The 20,345-nt window shown below is 41.3% G+C and overlaps 1 pseudogene; it reads right to left on the minus strand.

Annotated features, from left to right (window-relative positions):
* Window positions 1–8,449: 8,449 nt before the first annotated feature.
* LOC115374639 (myosin heavy chain, fast skeletal muscle-like) lies at window positions 8,450–18,863 on the minus strand (annotated as a pseudogene).
* Between the last annotated feature and the right edge of the window lie 1,482 nt (window positions 18,864–20,345).

Here is a 20,345-nt window from a genome sequence, read left to right on the forward strand (position 1 = left end):
ATATCTCAATGAAAACTAGTCTCCATATCCATCCTCTCTCTCTCTCTCTCTCTCTCTCTCTCTGTGTGTGTGTGTGTGTGCGTCTCTCTCTCTGTTTCACTCTATCTCTCTCTCTCTCTCTCTCTCTCTCTCTCTCTCTCGCCCCTCACTGCACTGGGAGCTGTAGGTGCTGCAGTGCTGCTGAGTTGCTGTGATTCAGTGATTCTGACAGGAGATGCAGGGCATGAGAGCTGAGCCAGTGACATTCTACACCTCTCACCCATCGGTGCTGCTAAACCTTTCACCACCTCAACACCCTTCTGCTTCACATGTGTATGTCCCATTTATGTCTGCAATTAGCTAACCAACTCCTTTGAATCAAGTGTACTCTGCTTCTTAGAAAACATGAAAGAGCTGTGTAATGGACATTCGATTACTCCAGTGAGGTTGCTTGACTCAGATCCCAACTAGATGTACAAAAGTGCCTTTCACGGAGATTTTCACATTTTTGCCGCATGCAGCAGCGAATGGGTGCACTGATTTAAAGTTGGCACTGTGCCCCTGAGTGGTAACTGGGTGGAGGAATAAGCTGAACTGTGTTCAATGACATTGCTTGATCTCTTGGATGCATAAGGCTGCAGGAAGAAGAAGTTTTAAATGTCCAGTGGAATGTGACACTTTTGAGTAGCAAAAGTTATGGAATCATCTTTGAAAGTGTCACAGTGGCATCACTATTACCTAATAAAGTAAATTTGATAGTTTTTTATGCATCATATCCACAGAAAATTAGATTTCATGATGTGCTTCCCTTTTTTTCCCCTTTTCTATGCCATAATGTTGGAAAGGACCAGAAAATTGATAAAGTCTTTGAACATCTTATTTTATCTCAACCAGATTATGAGATCCAATAAAGATAAAGGCGTAAGTGTAAAAAATGCATAAAGGCCTACTGAATGCGTCAAGGCGCCTAGTCAGCCACTTGACCTCAGCTTTGAAGTTAATCTGGTGACAAATCCACTGCAACACTCTGGAACGTTCAGTGTAGTCAGCAGAATAACATTATTATAGAAAAGTCCATGTCAGAACAGACCTGCCACCGGATATGACATGGCATAGCATAATCTCTTCATCTAAGGCCTGGTAATGCAGAAGCTCATTCAAATGTCTCTTTAGTATTATTAGTTTATTATTTTTTTCTTGTTTTAATGTAAGTTTTTTTGTCATGTGGCATCAAGGCAAATAACAGGTAGTAGAATAAGTGGATTGAAAACAAGGAGGACTGGCCAATACAAGGTGGCCTGCTGGGACAAGGGGTGCAAGCAATACAAATGCACTGGGGCTCATGGGGTAAGTGGGTCCCCTCCAAGATTAAATAGTGGAACCTTCTTACTTAACATGGAAATCAACATTGTCAACAGTCAGCTATAGGCACGGAGGGGGGGCATAAACATTCCTGGTCCCAGGCCCATCCTGACCCATCCTGCCAGTGTTGGCCAGAGCGACAGACAGAGGAGGCTGGGATTGTCACAGACAGAGCAGGGATTGTGTATTGCTGATCTGTCACCTAACTGCTGCAAGAGAATGCAGACAGTAGGCTGTAATTATTGTTTGCAGCTCAGTATCTGCCAGTGCCATAGTTTAGGCCAAATATTTCCCATCTTTGGCAATGTTTGGAATTCACGGTTCGGTTTGTTCTTTAAGAGAGGAGCAAAGCGGAGATTTGTGTTGCACTGCTGGAGAGATAATTACAAAAGAGTCGTGCCGGACTGGGAAATCCAGGACTGGAAAATGAATGGAGTTAGGAACAACATTAGTTTAGGGCAGCTGTAATGGGACAGGGTGCAAGATAAGTTGTCCTGTTTCTGGGTGTCATCGCTCCGGGCTGCAGGCGCCAGGCAGTAAAAAGCACCCTTTGTTTCATCTCCCATGATTGTGAATCACCGACCCGCATGCCCTGTAGCCATAGCAATCGTCCCTAACATTATTTTGCAGAGCTGAAACACAGACAGAGACAGATTCAGGGCCTGTCATGTTCACAATAATGAATTCTTACAGGACATTTGTGATGCATTTTTTTCCTCTGAGTTGCTCTTGCTGACATTTGTAGTTTGTAGTTTGTAAGAGTGTGACCCCTTCTTACGCCAAGTACTTTTTTTTTTTTTTTTTTTTTGTGTAACCTTGTTTGTTAAAAAGGTGTTTTGTTCATTAATTGGTGGGCTTTTTTTTTTTTTTTTAGGATTACACAAGGCAGATTTAATAAAGGCTATGCTACAGCACAATGCCACTGTTGCTCACCCTGGTGAGTGCTTGTAAATCAGAGTGAAGTAAAGCTCTGTTTGAAAAAGACGGCCTGTAAATCCAAGCAAGGGGTCCCTAGTGAACTGATGTCAAGTCTTTTGTGTGTGTGTGTGTGTGTGTGTGTGTGTGGTTGTGCGCAGTGGGGGTGGGGGATATTTTCCTGCAAAGACATAAAGGTGCAAGTGGAATACGACTGCTGTGTGTTACAATTTGTACTTTTTTTGTGCATAATCTAACTCAAGGAATCCGTATTCATACCTGTGTTAAACCTCATGATGTGGTACAATTTACTAATATTACAAAACCACTTCTATGGGGGTCATTAAATTTGACTTGTATTTCTAAGTCTAAACACCAAGATTCAGCTAATGTGTTGTGAGTACACCTTCAAAATGCAATAAAATGAATGACAGCAGAGAAGAAAAAACAAATGCACAAGCCCAAACCTACTGACCATGGGATTATAGTCTAATTCTCTGATAGCTTTATTACTCATATCTATCATGTTACATTGGTTTCCATTCTTTGAGAAATCACAAATGAAACAATTTAAGAAACCAACTCCATTATGAAAAGAGTTGCTTGTTTAATTTCACCACTGAATATCGTTTTCAGGTTGACACACACGATGTCCCAGGCTCATTATCATAAGGTTTTTGTTTCCCCCTCATTCTCTCCTGTTCCACCCCTCAGTGAATACCTCTTTTTAAGTATACTGTAATTTAAGCAGTTCCCGTCTCAGTGTTCCTTTTGATGGTTTACTAGTAAATAGTGGTGAATACCGAGTCATTTTGTAAGATGGCACTTCAAATGGATTCCTTTTGAACATCGTTTTACAACGGACGAATTATGTGGCAGGATTTATTTTCCACATCTCTATAGTGACTGAGTAAACCCTCGGAGGGTCCCCAGGCTAGTAAGTTTGTTCCCAATCTCTCCCTCTCTTCTCTTTCTCTCTCTCTCTCTTTCTGTACTTGTGGGCATGTCTTTGTGTATGTGTGTGTGTATGTCTGTGGTGGGGGGTGGGGGTGGTGGTGGCGGTTGTTTGGGTTAGGGTCAGGCAGGGGAGGAGTGTGTCAGGGGGCCACTATTGCTAGGTTACAATTAAAAGAATCCTTTCCCACCACTGGCTCTTTCTTTAGCAAAATCCTCAAGTCTTGCTTGAAATGTAAAAAAAAATAATAATTACAATAATAATTACAAGGCATTTGACCACATATCCAACTATGTCCCTACTGTGCCTGGTTGTATTTTTTTTTTTTTTTTTTTTTTTTTTGTGTGTGTGTGTCTTTTTGTTGCTTTTTACAGCATCAAGGACATTCTGGGACAACCTCTCCTCCACACTAGAGCCTATGTTCACACATTTCAAGACAGTCTGTCACTGACCATCACCACCAGTGTCACTTGCATATGATTCACTGCACCCCAGGGTGTCACCCAGTCTGACTGACAGCAACAGATGACACTCATTCTCTGCTCTGTTGAAATACCACAAGGGCCTCACCTGCTTTAAAGAGTGAAGCAAACCCTTAAAATGTTACAGCAAGTGTTTGATTCATTCAGGAAAAAAAAAAAAAAAAAAAAAAAAAAAAGGTGCCTATCCCAACAAAAGCATTGTCCGAATGCTCCAGGCTCCTGTGAAATTGAGTCCTCATTAGATCTTCACTTAAAAAACAGTTTTTGAAAGTAGGATCATGTTTTTTTGACATACTGACTGAAAGATTTACAGTGATTTGGAAGAAAACAGGTCCCCTTTCATCATTATGTGGAACATCTTCAATTTGATGCTACTCTTCCCCAAAGCGAATATTAGTTTGTGTTTGTAATTTTATTTTTCCTGATAAATTATATTCCACTGGAACATGGTGAAAATTTGACCGGTTGAGATAAAAATATCAGACTTCCTGACCAGAATATAGATCATAAATTAAAATTTTGTCTCATTTCTGAACACAGTGTACTCTGCTGTATTTTTAAGAATAAAGCAGACCATTGACAGGCTCATTAAATATTTGTGTGCTTCATTGTAAAAGTTAAGAACCATATCAAAGACATAAGGTCCTAAAATGCTACCAGGTAAACATTATAAGAGGACTTAAAATAATAAAATCTTATTACCAATGCAATTTTTATTTTTCTCAAACATTTGCTTCTGTCACTGAGTCCGAGCGCTTCCTGCAGTACAATCCCTTTAATTGGCCGAGATGGTTGAGGGATTTAAATAACGCACAGAGCTGGACAAGGCACACAACACTACTAAAAGTGTGCAAACTCTCTGGAAGTCCCGGCGGAACCTTTACCGGGTCTGGACCTCGACGGACTCCACTAGTTGGTGACACCTGCACAGTAAAGAGGCCAAACTACATATACATATACTGACAACTCACAAACTTTGTTATGTTAGGGTTCTGGGTTATTATGAGGTTAATCGGAGTCAGCTGAAATGGAAGTAAAGTACTAATCCCGTGGAGGTAAGAGCAATAATTACTCTTTAAGGTAGCCTAGAACTAGAGCTAGCTAGTTAGCTTTTTCAGCTTGTGGAGATAAATTCAGCTGTGCAGTCTACACATATTACAAAATGAAAGTAATATTTATGCGTATACGTAATGCATCATGGAATGAGCAAGTAACGTTATTCTTCGATAATATATGGATGATACATTGTAAGATATTATATAATAAAATTATACCAGGTGTTTGCAGGGCCAAATTGATGCCCTAAATGGAAAAGTGGTATGGTATCGTACATTTGGCCACTTTTTGCATTGTTGATCATACAGAGTGCAAAATTACAGAACACATACAATAATTATCACCCATCTGGCAGCACTGAACCCTCACCTTCAGGCTTATACCCACTGAAATGAATGCAGGATCAAGTTTGTTCACCTACTCCTCAGCAATCTACACAGGACATCACAGGATACCCATCTTATCAGCTATCACTCCTTACAGCCCTGTTGCATTATGGGAGTGTGCCTTGTAGCCGACATGCATAAAGAACATGATAAGGAAGAGCAAGGGCTTGTAATTATAAACTAAACAGACCCTGAGTCAGAGATCTGAAACATACAGCTTGGCTGAGAAGGGTGGTGTGTGTGTGTGTGTGTGTGTGTGTGTGTGTGTGTGTGTGTGTGTGTGTGTGTGTGTGTGTGTGTGTGTGTGTGTGTGTGTGTTGGAGATAGAGAGAAAGAGAGAGAGAGGACTGGAAGATGCAGTGAGGCCCATTTTGTTGCATCAAAAATTTAACTATAGTGCTAAAAGGAGAGGCTGAGTGTATTGAAATTCAGAGGCAGAGACTATAATTTAAATGTAGTTAAATAGCCCCTTTGAATGGAGGTTTTCCTGAGGATCATAACTAACTGTTGGAACGGAAGTTTATCTCAAAATGCCCAGCAACCAATAAAAAGGTTTCTCTCCTCCTCTGTATCCCACATTTCATTGCTATAAATGACCATCCACAAGGAGAGTCTGCCATAGATTGACTTCATCAAAAAGCCATGACTGAGTGGCAGACACACAGGGAAACAAGCAGACCATTACATCAATAATTCACTGACTGATGCTGACTCACAGCGACACGTCATAGTGAATCTGTCATTGTGATTCCTTACCTGTGGCAAAGTCTGGCGCTTGGTCACAAACTCATTGCTGACCGTTACTCTTCAGTGGTGAAGAGCCTTCAGGATGTCAGCAGTGCTCAGCTCCAGCAGGTCCAGTGAGTTTGTCAGCTGCTGCAGAAATTATGATGCAATTAAGCCATATTGGTATGTCATATTTGATTTGCCTTACAAAACACTACAAAAATGCATCAGTCTAGGGCTGGGCAATATATTGATATTATATTTTTATTGTGACATTTAGATCAAATATCCCACTGTACTGTCTGGTGTGTTGGATATTGTAATATTATTATATTCATGTTGTCTTATTTTGGTTTTAAAGGCTGCATTACAGTAAAGAGATACAGTCTGTTGTTGATCTAATGTTATTTACCTTGACTTGCTTGGTCATCATATTGATATTACTAATAGTTATCAAAAATCTGCTACCAGTAAATATGTCATGAAATTACTATTAGTCATCGCATCAGTCATCACAATACTTATATGAAGGTATTCAGAGGTGAAGGCATTCAGTCAAAGAAAACATAACATTTTATTTTGTCTGTATTGCTCAGCCTTACATAGTCACTTGGTAACCCTCCTTTCAGATGGGCATGTTGCAATGTGAGCTGATTTTCTCACAGCACAGCCTGACTGCCTCTTTCACTTCTAGGAAGTATTTCAGACAGCCTCCCTACACCACACAGATGACCCAAAATCATGGGATATATCTGTGAAATCGAACCAACTCCAATGTGTGAGATAAAAAAAGTATCTGTAGTATGTATCTGTAGTATGTTGATGCATTAAACATCATAACTGAGAATGGAAGGCTGCATTTTTAGTATCACAAGGGGTCATCCTTCAGTCACATGATAGCCTGCTAAGATCACTAAAGCAACTTTAAGAGCTGAAAGTCGTAGTGTGTAGTGCCTTTTCCCTTGTTTTGAAATGTAACTTTAAGATAACTCTTGTGGTTATAAAGTTTACAAGTTCGTTGCACTGAGTGTAATGTAGACTGTATAGGCCTACTTCAGGCTGGTTTCACAATCCAGCAAACAAAATCTGGTAATGAGTGATAATGATTAGTTTAAGCTATGGTGGTTGCCATGGCAGCGCGCATAGACGCAGCGGCTACAGCTCTCCACTCTCGGTGCCGTATTATATGTTTTTGTATGTGTGAACCAGTGCCGGCTTGACCTGTGTTGGCGCTCTAGACAAAATTACTCCGTTGCGCCCTTTCATCGCTACCAGGACATTCCGGAGGACGCCGAGGCTGCAGGGCCGGTGCGTTGACACGGCTGAAAGGACAGCCCTTTGGGCCGCCGCCTCCCAGCTTTTTCCAGCACCAGGTCCATGGCGAACACGGGATGACGAACTGTGCTTGCACATCCAACAAGTGTTTCCGTGACTGTTGAATTTTTTCTGATATCAGAGACATGGCTGCAGCCATCTATTACTGGACTTGGCTATTCAGCTAGCAAGATGCACGATGCTTTCTATTCTCCCCTGCACCGAAAGGACTGAGCCCTAATTTCATTGCATTATTATACGTATATGATTGTGCAATGACAATAAAAATCTATCTATCTATCTATCTATCTATCTAATGTGGTTATCTTTCCAAATAAGCTCTCATTATTACCTATTATTTATTTTTAGGTAAGATTAAAATATGATAATGCTAAGAACATAATAAATTCCTTTATTCATCAGATTTCATCAGGGCACTAGGTGAGCAAACAAGACTGGACATGTATTTTCCAGATGATTCTAGGTGAATTAATCAGTGCAATATTATAACTTTTAACAGTTTAGTTCTATGGATAGTCACAATAAATCTTCTCAGGATCATTTTCTATCGATGATGTTTTTTGCATAAGGATGTGTAACTGATATAAGCAAAGTATGGAGGATTACTTTTTGTGAATGTTTTCCATTTGTATATGATGAGGTACAAGTTACAAAAAGTGGTTAAACAGTTTTATAAAAGGTATATTTTGTTGACTGTGTGACTGAGATCTGGCTTGTACTCCCAGGGTACAGGCCAGGAATCTTGGAACTGGATTCTTGGAACCAAACAAAAGTTCTAGATGTACCTCAGATACTTTACAAAAGCACCTTTTGCAGAACCCCCTTTGCTTTCAGTACCTCATATAAACACTATTAATGAACCTGTTCCTTCTATATAGGAACAAGCAAGACTTCTTCTTTTGAAAGAATTCTTTCAAAATGAACATCATGTCATTTGTGTAACATGTTCAACTATAAAATTTGAAGTGGATGATGTTTGGCTGCCTCAGAAACACTGTCATCTTGTGGCAAACATATGGATTACAGCTTTATCAGCAGTGAAAACCTCTTTCTGTGAAAAACCAGTCAGTAAGTCAGACACCCCAAAATGACACCATAATAAAACAGGATGCATCTTAAATAGGCTAAGGCGCACACATGAGTTAACACTGAATTAACAACAGGAGACGTCTTTTTTCTTTTTCTTTTTTTTTTATTTTGAACTATAAGACACCAGTATATGAGAGGTGAAGAAATGAAGTGTTGAGTGGTCCTTACTCAGCAGCCTCTTTGCCCTGAGACAAAAAGAAAGAATCACAGTTAAGTCTTTTCACCAACAAAATGACACCCTTGCATTCCCTTTAAAAATTGCTAAGTAATTTCTGGTTACTCTGCTAAGGCCTGCTTTATGATAGAGTTTGTGATAATAAACTAATTCCCCTTGCCACAGTAGCACGGTTGAAGAAACACTGTAATCTGGATATATGGATATATGTATTAAGTCACTTAAAACATCCTTTACCTTTCCAGAGTCACGGCTCTTTGCTCTCAGCTTGTTAACCTGAGACTCAGCAATGTCGGCACGCTCCTCAGACTCCTCCAGCTCATGCTGGACTTTCCTGAGCTTGGACAGGTGAGAATTGGCCTGCTCCTCCTGAAAATGTACAAATTGTTACAAAATGTCACACCCATGTTAATAGGTATTTGTTAAATGCCGTAGACCATATGAAGATAAATATCCAAAACTGCTAGTCAGGTGTGCCCTCTCTTGCTCTATGTGTGAGCGTGCAAGCTCCCTTTAGATTAATACTTACAGCCTCCTCAGACTGCCTCTTGTATGCCTTCACTTTGAGCTGCAGCTTATCTACCAGGTCCTGCAGCCTGTTGATGTTCTTCTTGTCCTCCTCCGTCTACGTTAAAGAAACAGTTCTTTAGGTTCTGTTCACTAAACATTGGTTGTAATTTCATTTCATTTCATTTCATTTGTTTGCTTCTGATCTACAGGCATCATTGAAGATCGCCATACCTGGTAGGTGAGTTCTTTGACTCTTCTCTCATACTTGCGAACTCCCTTCACAGCATCAGCACCACGCCTCTGCTCAGCCTCAGCCTCTGATTCCAGCTCACGCACCTGAGAAGAGTATGAATATTTTTGTCTGATATTTGTAGGGTGTTTTTTTATTGTACAATGAGAAAGACATTTAAGTAATGACAAAAGCAATCACACAGAGAAACATAAATATGAATTACCCTAGACTCCAGTTTCTGAAGCTGCTTCTTTCCACCTTTCATGGCAAGGTTTTCTGCCTCATCCAGACGGTGCTGCAGGTCCTTGACAGTGACCTCCAAGTTCTTCTTCATTCTCTCCAAGTGAGCACTGGTATCCTGCTCTTTCTTCAGCTCCTCAGCCATCATGGCAGCCTGAGATTGAAGCAAATATTTTCAGAAGTGTCCAGAAAACATTATATTCTAAATATCTAATACCAGAGATAGCCAGTTGAGTTTTCTTACATCAGTGATTGCCTTCTTGGCTTTCTCCTCAGCATTTCTGGCCTCCTGAACAATGTCATCAACTTCACTCTGAATCTGGACCAGGTCACTCTCAAGCTTCTTCTTAGTGTTCAGAAGGCTTGTGTTCTACACAGAAGGAGAAACAGTTAGATGAACAAGGAATATATGTGGATAATGATTAGAGCATAAGATGTAATTGTTAAAACGGAAACGAATCAGGAATCTCCTATTCACCTGAGAGTGCAACAGACCCACGCGCTCACTGGCATCAACCAGCTCCTGCTCAGCCATTTTGCGGCTTCTCTCAGTCTGTTCAAGGGCAGCCCTCAGTTCCTCAATTTCAGCAGACATCAGGCCATTTCTGCGCTCTACCATGGCAACTTGCTCCTTCTGGTCATCCTGAGCCCTGACAGCGTCATCAAGCTGGAGTTGGGAATCCTGAGAAAACGAAAGTAAAATCTCAGTTAATTGTGCATCAAACACATATTTTCCATACATTTCAAATCAGCCAAAAAGTGTACCTTCATCTGTCCCTGGATAATGCGCAGCTGTTTCTGGGCCTCAGCAGCTTGGCGGTTGGCATGGCTCAATTGAACCTCCAACTCATTCAAGTCTCCCTCCATCTTCTTCTTGATTCTCAGGGCATCATTCCTGCTCCTGACCTCGGAGTCCAGAGTGCTTTGCATGGAATCAATGACTCTCTGGCTGTTCCTCTTGATCTGCTCTATCTCCTCGTCTTTCTCAGCAAGCTTCCTGTCAATCTCACTCTTGACCTGGTTCAGTTCCAGCTGCACACGCAGAATCTTGGACTCCTCATGCTCCAAGGTACCCTGTAAAGCGATTTTGATGTTTGCTTTTAACAGCCTAGAACTATGTGCTGTTTCAGTATATGAATTCTGTCAACATTATTTGTGTTAATATAAGGACCTAAAAGACAACATCCGCCACAAGGCATACCTCTGCCTCCTCCAGAGCAGTCTGGAGCTCAGCTTTCTCAGTCTCTACTGTTTTCTTGGCCTTCTCCAGCTCATGGATGCTCTTACCAGTCTCACCAATCTGTTCAGTCAGGTCGGAGATCTCCTCTGTTGAGATCAAACCATTTTCAAAAATAGGAATAATGTGAAAGGATGACTACAAGGAGACTACAAATATAAACATGTTGATTTCCTATATTCCTTTGTTGCTCAAACTGATTGACTCACGCTGCAGGTTCTTGTTCTCCCTCTTCATGGTCTCTAGCTGATCCAGAGCCTCCTCATAAGAGTTCTTCATCTTGAAGAGCTCAGTGCTGAGGGTACGGGCCTCTTTCTGAGCACCCTCCAGCTCAGACTGTCCCTCCTCATGCTTCTGCTTCCACTCAGCCAGCACCTAAATTGACAAGTTGTGGACTGTTGGAGATTAAGCTTCTATAAACAAAAAATTGTTGATATTATTATTGTCTTAATTTTCAAACCTTGTCAAAGTTTCTCTGCTTTTTGTCAAGGTTGGCAGCCATGCCATTGGCTCTCTCAACATCAATCATGAGGTCTTCAACCTCACTTTGGAGTCTCTGCTTGGTTTTCTCAAGAGAGGCACACTTGGAATTCACAGCCTCAATCTGCTCCTCAGCTTCCTGGAGACGCTGGGCAAGCTTCTTCCTGTGTAGCAAGTCAAAATTTCAGGATATTAAAATGAAGCGTTCATATCAATTCAAAATAAGCATATCTGTATTCCCATAAGCACGTACTTGGCTTCTTCAAGTTCCTCAGTGCGCTGGATGGCATCAGTTTCATACTTGGTTCTCCACTGAGCCACTTCACTGTTGGCCTTGGACATGCCACGCTGCAGCTCAGCCTTGGCCTCCTGCTCCTCCTCAAACTGCTCCCTCAGCAGGTCACAGTCATGGCGGGCAGACTGCAGACCATGGGCTAGGGCATTCTTTGCCTTAACCTCCTCTTCAATCTGCCTCTTCAACTCCTCAACCTGCTGAGTGAAGGCCTGTTTTCCTCTAGTAAGCTGGGAAATGAGGGCTTCCTTCTCCTCAATCTGCCGACCAAACTCACCTGTAGGATCACATTAAAGTCATTTGGAAAATCAAGGATGCAATATCTCATTTATAGGGCCACAATCTTCAAAACATTATTCACTCTGAAGCACATTTTCGCACAAAATACCAAGTATGTATAACACCAAGTACCATTTTCAGTGAGAAGTCTTGCTTTCTGAGCGCTGATATCATTAATTTGACGCAGATTCTCATCATTCTTGGTCTTGAGTTCACTGAGCTGGTCTTCAAGGGTGCGACACATCTTTTCAAGATTGCCCTGTTCACGGCAAACAGATGTTTTTATACTGAAGGTGACATAGCAAACACAACAAAAGTGTCCTGCAGGACTTTTAGCCATCTACTAAATACACTATTTTGTCTCACCTTTGCCTTGGCTACAGCCTCCATGTTGCTAGAGAGATCATCAATCTCCATTTTATATTCACTCTTCTCCTTCTCCAGCTTCTGCTTGACACGCTGAAGGTTGTCAATCTGTTCTCCTAGCTCAGCTACACTGTCAGCCTGCTTCTTACGGAGAGCTGCAGCAGTAGCCTCATGCTGCAGAGTAGATTCCTCCAGATCACGACGAAGTTTCTGGAATTCTGCCTCACGCTTCTTGTTCATCTCGATCTGAGCTGCAGTGGCACCGCCAGCCTCCTCCAGCCTCTCGCTGATCTCTTCAAGTTCCCTAGAAAGATCAGCCCTCTGTTTCTCAACCTTGGCTCTGGCAGCACGCTCAGCCTCAATCTCCTCCTCCAATTCCTCAATACGAGCCTGTTATTGAATGAAAAAAGGGTTATATGGAAATAGTGACGCTGAGAAAGAAATTCTGATGCCATATAATTAAGATTTGTTTGCATATCACACACCTGGAGTTCCTTAATCTTCTTCTGAAGCTGGGCTCCCAAGGACTGCTCATCCTCAATCTTGCTGAGGAGCTGGCTTGTCTCGAAATCTTTCCTTTTGATCAAAACACAAGAATGCTTAGGAACCTGAAAACATTTGAAAAATTTGTTTTTGCAGTGCTTTCATGATTTGGGCTTACTTTTTCAGTTTCTCTTCAGATTGCTGCTTGTCATTTTCCAGGTCCATGATGTTTTCCTGAGCCAGTTTTAGATCTCCCTCAAGCTTTCTCTTGGCCCTCTCAAGGTCCATACGGAGCTTCTTCTCTTGCTCCAGAGAGCCCTCAAGCTAAATAAAAAATCATTAAATGCCTGTATGTATTCTTAAGAGGAACTTAGAGGCCACTCACACTGGCAAGTTTGATCCGCGCCCAAGCACGATTGCCCCTAAAATCCGGATTCTTTGACCAGTGTGATCGCTCCGTATCGTGCTTGAATACAGTACACTTCCCCCGCTCTGGCACGGTTGGAAGGGGTGTGCTTCAGCGCGGTACGGGCGCATACACGAGCACATGCACGGTCACGCACACACCGCGTCGGCACCGGCCGGCACCTTCCGGCACTGGCCGCGGCACCGCGCGGTGTGCGGCCACCCGGTCACCCGGTCTGCCGGATCTGCCAGGTGCCGCTCCGGCTGTCAGTTGGAAGGAGGAAGTTACCTCCGAAACTGTCAAGGTAAATAAACATCCCATGTCTGATTAAAAGGACCAAAACGTTTTTTAATTAAAAGGAAGACATGATGAATGTATTTGAACTATATTGATTTATAATGACGTCGGGCCATGCCTGTTGTCGTATTTCAACGTGATGACGTGCATACCGGGAGCAATCGCGCTTGGGCGCGTTTGGGCTTTAGGTAATGTGAGTGCAGGCCAGCCGGGGACTGGGGAGGGGGGGATTTTGGCTTTAGCACGATACGGGCTCAAACTTGCCAATGTGAGTGGCCTCTTAAGCTCATATGTACAATGATGGCTGAAACTTACATCATCCACTTGCTGCTCAAGCTTAGTCTTGGCCTTGGTCAGAGTGTTGACTTTGTCCTCTTCTGCCTGCAGGTCATCCAGTGTCTGCTGGTGAGCCTCCTGGAGAGCCTTCTTCTCCTTGGTCAGCTTGGCAATGCTCTCATCCTGAGAGGCCATCTCCTCTGTCAGATTCTTCACCTAGATGTCGGGCAATAAAAATGTCACTTTGTTATTTCAGTGGAAGGCTCAGTTTCGTGTAGCTGATATTGTTTGACTAAATTCCAACCTTATTCTCAGTGGCATGTTTCTCCTTCTCCACTTTGGCCAAGGTGAGCTCCAAGTCATCAATATCTTTCTTCAGCTCAGAGCACTCATCTTCTAATTTCCTCTTCTTAGCAGTGAGCTCAGCATTGATTTCCTCCTCATCCTCCAGCCTCTCAGTTGTCTCCTTTAGCTTGGCCTCCAGTTGAATTTTACTCTTGATCAGGCCTTCACATCTTTCCTCAGCATCAGCAAGGCTTTCTGACTCCTGAATTTTAAAAATAAATGTTACATTGTTAGAAATATTTATATTTGAAAATGGACAGTAGCTGGTATATTCCTATGCACTGACTGTTTAATTATTAATTCAATTTTGAGATCACTCACAGAAGCCACTTGTAATTGCAAGTCATTTTTTTCCTGCAGCAGAGAAACCATCTTCTCTTCAAGTTCCTTCTTTTTGGCCTCAACTTTACCCAGCTGGTCTTTGCATTTTGCAAAGTCTTCCTTCATTTGAGCAAGCTCCTTCTCAGTTTCAGCACTCTTCAGGAGAGGCTTAATCTTGTAGTATACTTTCATCCATGGCCAGTGCTTGACATTCATGAATGAGCGGACATTATACTGGATGGTGTAAACAGCATCTCTAGAAAGATAAAGAAAAATAAAAGGCAAATGTAGGTTCTTAATATATATTGAGAGCCATTGCTTTTTATTTATTTATGTCTACAAAAGAAATATACTTACCTCTGTGCTGTCATGACCACAAACTCCTTCCTCATGAGGTATCCACGGCACATTGCCTGAGTCATGGTCACAAGGGCAGCCAGTTTCTCATCTCTCATCTCCTCAAGGGTACCCAGCAGGCCAGCTTTGAAGAACACCTGAAAAATTATATAGACATTGTTGAAATTAATAATTCCACAAATGGAACTATACTTAACAATTTACCTGCAAAACAATTTGTCTAGTACTTATGCATACTTACTTTAGTGTGTCCAAATTTGTACTGAGTGTGGTCCACATCAATTGAGCCCAAGAGCTTCTCGGAAGCCTTCTTGTTGTCAATGAACTGTCCCTCTGGGATGACGCTAGCATTCAGTACCTTGTACCTGCATATTTGGTCATTTTAGTATCATAGTGTAATAGCTTTATTATGTATTTATAAAATCACTTACAGTATTATACCTTTTTTAATGCAACACAGTACCTTTGCTTGAAGTCACCATACAGGATTCTGCTAGGGAAACCCTTTCTGCAGATTCTGATGCCTTCCAGAACACCGTTGCACCTAAGCTGGTGGATAACCAGGTGGTTATCCATAAGACCTGTTCAAAAGATAATCAGTTATCAAGAACATATTCTCTATTATTTTACCGTTCAACACATATTTAAGCCATGTGCTTTATTATTTTATAGTAAGTATCTCACCTGGAATCTTGGACTCGTTAGGAATCAGACAACGCACAAAGTGAGGGTGAGTGCTCCTCAAGTTGGTCATGAGCTTGCCCAAATTCTCCTAAAAATGGATGCAAATAATCATCTTATTTTACCACCAATTTCACTGAGATTACATGAACCTATATGAGCATGTCTTGTAAGTCTGTGAATTCATCTTAAGTATCTTACTCTGAACTGAGAGGACACAGTCTGCATGGAACCTCCCTTCTTCTTGCCTCCCTTGCCTCCCTTGCTAGCCTCAGCTGAAAGAGTGACAAGTCAAGAGTTTTAAAACCTTTTCAACAGTAAGTAAACAGCAGTAAGGTAAATATTCAAGGACTTTGCTTGTTGATCAATACCTTCTGCACCACCAACATTGGCATACAGAAGAGCCAGAAGTTTCACTGAGGACTTCTGGTACAGCTGCACAACAGACTCATTCAGTGGATCCTTGTTCTTGTCCAGCCAGCCAACGATGTTGTAATCCACTGTGCCAGCATAGTGCACCAAGGAAAAGTGTGCCTCGGCCTTGCCCTTGGCTGGCTTAGGCTTCTGGAAAGCAGCACACTTTCCAAGATGCTGATCATACAGCTTGTTCTTGAAGGAAGTGTCTGAGGCCTTGGGGAACATGCACTCCTCTTCGAGGATGGAGAAGATACCCATGGGCTGTTGAGAGGAAAGATTTTGAAGAATAAGAAAACAGAAGGGGTTTCCTTTTAATTCTTAAGTGACATTTGATAATTGTGTGATTCACGTACCTTCTCAATAAGCTCAATGCAGGCAGCCAAGTCCATGCCAAAGTCAATGAACTCCCAGTCAATACCCTCCTTCTTGTACTCTTCTTGTTCAAGCACAAACATGTGGTGATTGAAGAACTGTTGCAGTTTCTCATTGGTGAAGTTGATGCACAGCTGCTCCATACTGTTGTACTATCAAAACAGATGTAGAATGCATGTCATATGTAGGTCTAATCACAATAGTGTTCTATTGAGAGGAAATTGTAAATCTTACATCAAACCCTGAAGTACAGTACTTACATCAAAGATCTCAAAACCAGCAATGTCCAGCACACCAATGAAGAAGTTTCTCTGCTGCTTGGTGTCCAACATCTGGTTGATACGAACAACCATCCACAAAAACATTCTCTCATAGATAGACTTAGCCAAAGCCATGACTGAGTTGGAGACCTGCAGGGAAACAAGCAGATGGTTGCATCAATACTCCCCTCCAAGTGATACCACCTCAGTGACACTTTTCATAGAAAAAAATTCTCATTGTAATCACTTACCTGTGGCACAGTCTGGCCCTTGGTCACAAACTCATTGCCGACCTTTACTCTTGGATAGCAAAGAGCCTTCAGCATGTCAGCAGAGTTCAGGCCCAGCAGATAGGCAACTTTGTCAGCCACTGTAGAAATTATGAATGGAATTAGAGTGTGCCAAATTTCATATGACTTACAAAACACTTCAACACTATAATCATGTATTTGTAGTGATGCATAATGTAGCAATCTTTACACATGGATAATATAATTTTCAGAGCATTTATATTGCAAGCAGGTTTACTCACCATCTGTGCCATCAGGTTCAGCCTGCTCCTCACGCTGCTTCTGTTTGAACTTCATGTTGCCATGGTGGATCACAGCACCAGTCAATTTGTAGATGCCCATTTTCTCTTCATTGCTGAAGCCCAGGATATCAATGGCAGTCTTGAGAGAATTATTGTAAAGTGAGACATGGCAAAAATGATAGCTATAGTTATGTCTTCTGATAATGTTTTTTAACTACTTACATCAGTGGCAATCAACTCTTCCACATCATTAATACTGGCCACAGTGATTTGACCCTGGCTGATCATAGGGAAATCAGTAGGGGTTGGTGGTGATGAGTGTCATTTCTGTTGAGAAATACAGTTATATTAAAAATCCATTTCTTTCCTCAGAGTGTGGCAGGTTCACTTAGAATTTGTTATTTACCAATCAGCTCGGGCTTGTGGTTGGTCATCATCTGGTAGAAGATGTGGTAGCCTCTCTCATCTGGAAGCTGGAATGTCACTCTAGACTTTTCCAGCAGATCTTACATAAATAGAAAAATATTTTCAACTACACTATTTTATGCAAGTTGTTACAATAAGAAAATACTGCTGTTTGTTTTGAGCCATTGGGGTATGCTGTGCTTTATGTTACTTACAAGTCTCAATATCAGCACTGGACAGTTTTCCAGAGGAGCCAAAGTGAATTCTGATGAATTTACCCTGTAACAGACAACCTTTTCAGTGAAATTTGCTCAGTTGCATAGAATTTTGACATGTCAAATTAGAATTGTTGTTCCACCTGTTAGACTTACAAAACGGGAGGAGTTGTCATTTCTCACTGTCTTGGCATTACCATAGGCCTCCAGCAGAGGATTAGCAGCAATGATCTGATCCTCCAGAGAACCCTATGAGGAGCAGTGCTGTTATTAAATCAACATGTCACAGGTTTTACCAGCTTGTGTCTCACAAAACAGTTTGCAATGCAGTTCCCACCTGCATTTTGCCAGGGCCCGCATCCTTCTTTTTTTCACTCCCAGTCACAGCAATTGTTGCAAAGTACTGGATGACACGTTTGGTGTTCACAGTCTTTCCAGCACCAGATTCTCCACTGTAGAGTTAGATGCCAAATATTGCAAATCACAAATTTCAAATGCAATGTTTGAAAAAAGAAAACATATTTTACAAATAGAGGCAAAACACATTACTCACGTGATCAGGACAGACTGGTTCTCTCTATCTGTAGAATATATTCAAAAGATATTTTAGTATATATTTTATTATATATTTTAGTATATATTTAGTATTTTTTAGTATTTTGTAAGGTCAAGTTTTGAATTTGAAGTTTCATTTAAGATAAGATGAGCCAGTACCTGTGAGCATGTTCTGGTAGGCATTGTCAGAGACAGAGAAGATGTGGGGTGGTGCCTCCATACGCTTTTTTGCCTCTGTAGGCAGACACCACCTCAGCATCGTACACTGGGAGCCATTTGTAGGGGTTCACAGTGGCACAGAACAGGCCAGAGTAGGTCTGAAACAGGGAGAGTTACTCTAAGACAGCTGTCATCAATGTATTATGAGTGTTAAACATTATTTATCTAGTTACAAAATACTTACGTAGATCATCCATGCTGCATAACGCTCTTTGAGGTTATACAGCACAGAGGCTTCATTGAGGTGGGTCATCATGGCCATGTCCTCAATCTTGTCGAACTTGGGAGGGTTCATTGGTGTGACATCATCCTCCTTAGCTGTTACAGTCTGGCAAATTAAAATCATAGTAATGACTTATTCACAGTTCAGCGAAATTTCAACATCAGCACTGATTATTTCTCAAAATTGTAGCTAATACCTCTTGGGATTCGGTGATCTTCACAGTGATTTTGCCACCCTCCTTGCTTAAGATTGTGCCCTTGACGTACAGGTCCTTGGCATCGGCCACAAAGCAAGCAGTCTTGGCATCGAACGGCCTGTTTTGAGCCTCAATCCTCTCCTTCTCTGGCTTGCGGAGGTAAATGGCGGCTTTGCCATAAATGGCCATTTCCGCGTCGGTACTCATGGTGGTGGTTTACTGCTGCTTCTCTGAACAGCAAACAAGAAGAAAGAAATCAAACAAAATGTTTAATAGGGGTCCTAGCGCTGATGCTTGTTCTTTTTCAGGGATCACCCACTTCTTCTGCATAACTTTTCTCATGGACAAAAAAAAAATGATATGTGATTTTAGAGTGGCCTTTATTGTGCCATATTTACTTTTCAACAGTGCAGCCCTTTACTAACACTGAATAAATAACACTGAATCTCTATCCTGGTAGTCTTCTCTACCTGCTATTACACAAAAAGTTATCATTGCTATCACTTAAATTTATAGTTTAAAAAAACCCTAAGGATTTAGAATCCAATCTCTGTGTTTTCAGTTGTCCCATAGTTTGGGCTGAAAGCAAATCAACCAATAAGAAAAAAAATCCAGTTTTGAATCTCAGAAATCTACTCAGTTCATCTTGGCTCAAGGACAACATTAGGAAATTTCACAGAAATACGTTGTAAGAGGACTTAAAATATAACTTCCTTCATTGAGGTGCAAAAAAGATTTGTTAAGTCAGAAATTTATTAGTTCAGTGTCTTGATCCATTAGGTTACACAAGGCTATTTTGTACACCTAGCATGCTCAAGCTGAAAAAATGACTCTTAGTAAAATCTGCCTGCCAGATATGGTGCTTCTCATGGAGAAAGCGACCTTCTTTTATCTTCAGTTGGAATACAGGTCTGAGTTTACAGAAAATGTTAATGTAAATTCGGTCTTACCTTTGCAGAAAATGCAGTCCTTGTTTGATGGATACTGTAAATTAAAAGAATTGTCAGTGACTAATGGCTTTTTGAATGGCAGTAACAACTTCTCTTTTTGTCCTTTGAAGAGAGCCATAGGATATCAAATGTACATGAATATATAACTGAATCTCTTTAAAGAAGGTATTATAAAAATTGAACTCGTTTGAGTACCTTAATTTTAAAATGAACGCATTTTCAACAAGCCATTATAGTTAACAGGCAAATGTAGACGAACTCCAGTCACCATCACCAAACAGGGTTGGTCTGGATTGGCTCCCCTCACTATGTAATGGCAAAAACATTTCCAGTCATTCAAGAATTTGAACTGCAAATCCTCCACTCGTATGTTGAATCTTCAGGTTGCTCATGAGAACTTCTTGTATCTTTGATACAATATCACAACATCTAAAGGATGTGAGACCTTTAACTCAACTGTCTGTGTAGTAATGCCAATGCAATGCAGACAGGCATAATCTGTCATTTAAAATAAAACAAACAAGCTTCCTCTACAGTGACTCTTAGCACTTAAAGATCCATATCAGTAATTGGGAGCAGTCCTTACCTCAGGCAGAAAGACCCCACCTCCTGTGCAGTCAGCTTTGGCAGGAGCCCCTTATATACTGGGCTCCCCATGCTAACCAAGCACATGCTATAAGTGGCAGCACTGAAAAAGGCAAAAATGTCTTATGCAAATTAGAGTTTTGTCTCCCTTTTC

The sequence above is a fragment of the Myripristis murdjan genome, chromosome 17, assembly GCF_902150065.1.
Source record: "Myripristis murdjan chromosome 17, fMyrMur1.1, whole genome shotgun sequence".
Lineage (NCBI taxonomy): Eukaryota > Metazoa > Chordata > Actinopteri > Holocentriformes > Holocentridae > Myripristis > Myripristis murdjan.